The sequence below is a fragment of the Charadrius vociferus genome, unplaced genomic scaffold (genome assembly GCF_000708025.1).
Source record: "Charadrius vociferus isolate BGI_N301 unplaced genomic scaffold, ASM70802v2 scaffold111, whole genome shotgun sequence".
NCBI classification, from domain to species: Eukaryota; Metazoa; Chordata; class Aves; order Charadriiformes; family Charadriidae; genus Charadrius; species Charadrius vociferus.
This window is the reverse complement of record NW_009647046.1, coordinates 3,362,225-3,367,015: the sequence shown is the minus strand read 5'-3', so window position 1 is coordinate 3,367,015 and position 4,791 is coordinate 3,362,225.

Below are 4,791 nucleotides of genomic sequence, written 5' to 3'. Positions count from 1 at the left end.
CCATGAAAGCAAATAATCTGCAAATTAAAGTTTCCCTGCGACAGGGCGGCAGTGCCCCGCACTGCGCTGAAGGAGGGACTGGAGCCCATCTGCCATCAGAGCCAGCCCCGATCCTATCAGGATGTTACTGTATGATTGAACTGGGGATCGAGGGATGGGCTTTATAGCTACGAAGCTATCAGGGGTCCAGCATTAAACGCCAGGAAGGGCCACAGCTTGGCAATGCTTTCCTTGCTCTGAGGCGGCAATCGCATGCCACAAAAGTCTCGAGGATAAAAATATTTTCATCTCTGCACCGACTCAACCCAGGTTCATACACAAAAGCCATCAGTGGGGGGCATAAGCCTGTGTTTGCTGAGCATCAAACCTTTCAAACAACCCAGGAGAGCACCCCTGCCCTTGGGGCACCTCTACCTTGGTTCACAGATGGAGGTTCACAGGAGTCCCCCAGCAGCACAGGGCTTCTTTCGGAGGAGCACAGCGAGTGCCCTGCCCAGGCACCCTCTTCTCCACCTGGAAATCACCCCGGCGGCTGCCAGCCCAGGGCAGAGCCCACCACCACCCACCGTTGCATGGACACAGGGGAAGGGGCCAGACGTCACCCCCGGCTCCGCTCCCTGGTGCTCCGGGCAGGGGCATTTCTGGCAGGGCAGAGGCAGGAGAGCAGCATGCCATCTTGCAACAGGGTCTCCAACACCAGGCAACCTGGTCTGGCCCTCAGAGAAAAAGGAGAACACACCAATACAAGGTAGAGCTGGGTATAGAAGCTTTGTGTGTGTTGGTAAGGGATGCTGAAGCTCGTTTAACACACCACACTTGGGCCGGGCCCATTGCACATTAGGAAGTGTCAGCTTCCTAATGCTCCCTTTTGCTCCCTTTCCCCTCTTCTCCCTTCCCCTGATTTACTCACAAGAGAGCAGCCACAGAGCCCCCCACCTCTCCCCCCAGCCCATCCTGGTCTCCTGTTTTCTCCCCGGTGTTCAAGACTTCACTCTCCCCCAGCAGCCGCAAGGAGCAGCACAGACACGAGGAGAGCTGTTGCCCCCTGTGCCAAGCAATGCCCAAAGTGACAGGCATCCCACCTCTGCTGGTTTGCTGTTCGTGTGGCACAGACGAAGGGTTTGGGGACAGCCGTAGCAGTGGTGTACCCACAGCACCCATGTGGGTGGGAATTCGGGCCTGGACTTGTAGCTGAGCTTAAGAAATAGTACGGACCGAGCCTAAGTTACTATGACATCTCATGGTTTTTTCACAGCTTGCACAGTGCCTGCGATTTACCCCGGCCTCTGTACAGCTGGAGTTCGGAGCTCAGAGGGTAAAAGATGGAGGGTCAGGGAGACTCAGGGGTCTCCTGAGCTTGGAAAGAGCAAGGACTCCAGAGTCCAGCTCCACCAGACAAGCTGGAGCAGGGCTGGATGCAAGGACAGGAAGGGAAACCTCAATGGCTGCCAAAAACCACATGCCAGCCCAGAGCTCACCATCCTGCCAACCACAGCTGGAGAAGGCTCAGTGGGGTGGCAGAGCCCAGCTGCAGCTCTCCACACAACATGCTGGTCCAGTTCCAGCAACAGGTCCTCCTGGAGACCTCAGACCCCTCTTCCAGTGGGTGGCATTTGCTCCCTGCTGGGTTCAGATGTCCCATCGCTCACCCTTTGACTGTCCCACTGAGTCGTTTGAACACTGCCCATGCAGTGCTTGGGGACCCCAGTCCCTCCCACGTGGCGCCACTGAGCTGGAGGAGCCTGTACTTGAGGGTGGATGCTCGGAGGCTGACCAGTGTGTTGATTTTCAGATGGGAAGTGGAAGAGAAGCCTCACGGTGCCCTCTCTGGGACACTTGGCTCCTGGCTGGGAGGGAGCTGATGCCCGGGGAGGACAGCCTGATCCCCGTCAGCTCCTACTGGTGCCACACGCCGGCAACAACCGCTTGAAAAGCAAAACGAACGGGAGCGGAGGGAGCTAACCCAGAACAGATGAGAGGCGCTTCTGCTCCAGACGCTGTGGGGAAGCAAATCCCTTGCGCTCGCCGGAGCGCACCGAGCGGGCTGTAACGAGCCTCCTGCCGCTTGCCGCAGCGGGAGCCACGCAGCAGCAGCAGGGCAGGGAGGGGAGAGCCCTCTGCTCCCGGGGGCACCGACATTAATTGGCTGGCAGAGGGTGGCAGCTGGAAATGAAGGGCTGCCTTCCTCCCCCCAGCCACCCTCGTGTGCCGAGGGCCCCCTCCACGCCGAGGCAGCAGCAGCATGACATTTACGTGCCGCACACCGAGATCCCAATTAGAGGGGGGTGGCTCACATGCTGCATGCTTTAATTAATTTGCCTTTTCCTGTCAGAGAACAGCTTCTCTGACAGATTGGGACTGAGCAGAGAGGGCAGCTGCTCCCCGGCCAGCAGCCCGAGCGGAGGGGACGGCTATGGGGCTCAGCCTCGGCACTGGTAACAGCAGGGAGAGGCTCCCCATGCACCCAGCTGTGACCTGGTCCCTGCCCAGCACAGCTCCTGGCCGTCATGTAGAGCTGGGGTCCCAGCACCGCCCAGCTATAGGGTCACCCCACACCAGTGACATGTGGGTATGGTGTGGAACTTCCAGGGGGAGTCAAATGGAGGTGCTGGAGATGGAGCAACAGGCCAGCAAAGGAGAGAGGGCAGCAAACACAGGACTCATAGGGACAAGCAGGTCCCACCACTTTGCTATACCACCTGGCAGGGCTTCAGCAGCCCCCGCAGGACCCCAGGTCTCCCCTCCAGGCAGCGCTCACCAGCCGGTTTGGTCCCAGGCACAGCGGTGCCGCAGCATTCACTGGCTGCAGCAGTGCTCGTGCAGGTTAGCCCTGTGAAGGATTCGTACAAAACCCCCCTTCCAGCACAGCAGCTCCAACCGCTTCCTCCTCCCGATGCCCCCAGGCTTCTGGCACCTTCCCTCTTCCTAGCTAACCTAAATAATCTTCCATCGTCAGCTGTTCCCCTCCTCTTCCAGCTCATTAGGGCTTTTAGAGAACACTGGCTCCTACCAAACCTGACCAACCCACCATTAACCTCTTTCCACGCCAAGAATTGGCTGTTACTTTTGACTCCGGTTCCCACCTCAAACAGTCACCTCAAGGGTGAGGGGTAGAGTCCTCCTGGAGGTGGAAGCTAAGTTTCTTTAATAGCTTCTTGTGAGGGACTTTTATCAAAAGCCTTTTGAAAGCTAAATAAAATTCTCTGCACTGTATTTCTCCTTTCCCTGAGATTTTGTTAGCACATTTAAAGGCTCCTGACAGGCTAAGGCCAGCTGAGTAAAGCTTTTGGTTTTTAAGATTATTTCCTGCTCCTAAGCAGCAAAGCTCTCATTTTGCCTCCTAAATCGGGCCAGCAAGCATGCACAGCTCCGGGCTGGTTTCCTCAGGCAGCTCTTTGTTGAATTTCCATGTCGCTCCTGGCAGGGCGTTTGCCTCTCTGCTGCGCTACGTTACCACGCTGCAGCGAGCAGGTAAGCCACGAGGTTTGGGGAAGGAGCCCTGTGCTGCTGCTGCGCTTGTCCTGGACGTGGGCCACCCCACGGCCTCCTGTTCTGCACAGGGCTCCAGGCCTCAGGTCATCATGGGGTGTTGCTCGAGGGTACAAGTCAGCTCAGCCCTGCCCAAACCAACCGAAGAAAGTGCTGGGCCAGAACAGGGTGCTCCAAGGCAGAGAGAGTTTTGTTCTACAAGAAGCATGGAAGGCATAAGAAATAAATTGCATTCGGGAGGTGGGGGGTGAGCCCATGGCATAAGTGTGCTCAATTTTTCCTCCTGTCCCCCCTCTTTCCACCCACCCAGCTCCACCCGTGAGGTCTCAGGCAGGGACAGAAACTGAGCTTGGCAGATTCTAGGTCTGAAACTCAAAAAAAAGTGTTGCACTCTCTACATACAAGCCCAACACCACTGAGAGCACCTGCTCAGTTGTGTGGCCACGGCAGGTCATCTACAAGGCATGTCCAAGGCTGCATCTGAAGATTAAGCCCACCCACACCCACCCTGCCCACTGCTCCTGCCTGTATGAACACAGGAGTCGGGCTGCAGCTGTTACCAGCCTTTGGCCCAGAGCTACAAAGTGGGTTAGGAGAAACATCAAAAGCTGCCTGCTCTTATCAGGCCTCCATCCTTACCTCATCTGGAAGTTTCCCCGACAAGCCTTGAATGAAAAGCTGCTTTGGAGCTTCAGAGGTGTCCTGAGCCGATGTCAAAGATGGCAGCTGTGGTTTGCTCCTGCTCCCACTGGAGCTCACTACCCCCTCTCCCACCATCTCCAACAGGGGCAGGTCTGGACCAAGGGGAAGTCCTCAGCAGAGCAGGCTTCAGGCCTCTGAACAGCAGCCTGGCCACGATGCCCAGGCCTTTGAGAATCTGCCAACACCAGAGTGAGGCATACCAGAAGACCTTTCACCAACCATGATGGAAATTTTTCTGTAGGTAGGTTGGCTCTAGCTATGGAAATGGACATCTGTAAATGCTCTGCAACACATCTACCAAGAACGGGCCTCAAGACTCTTCCAGGAATTGCGCAGGGAGAGGGAAGAAGAGATGCCAGGCTGAGCTGAAGCAGAAGCAGGTTTTTTTCCAGGCTCTGCTTTAGTTTGTTTTCAAGCAGAGCAGTAAACAGCTCTGCCGAGACCTGCACCGCCCTGTCTACCCAAGTCTTCAGCTGAGCCATAGCTCCTCCGGCTCCCAAGTACCAGCACATCCTCAGGCCACCCCACAGCGAGGCAATACGAGGATGCATGAAACCTTCCTCACCACACAAGGGAATCCCGTTTTTCAGGCTGCTCTCC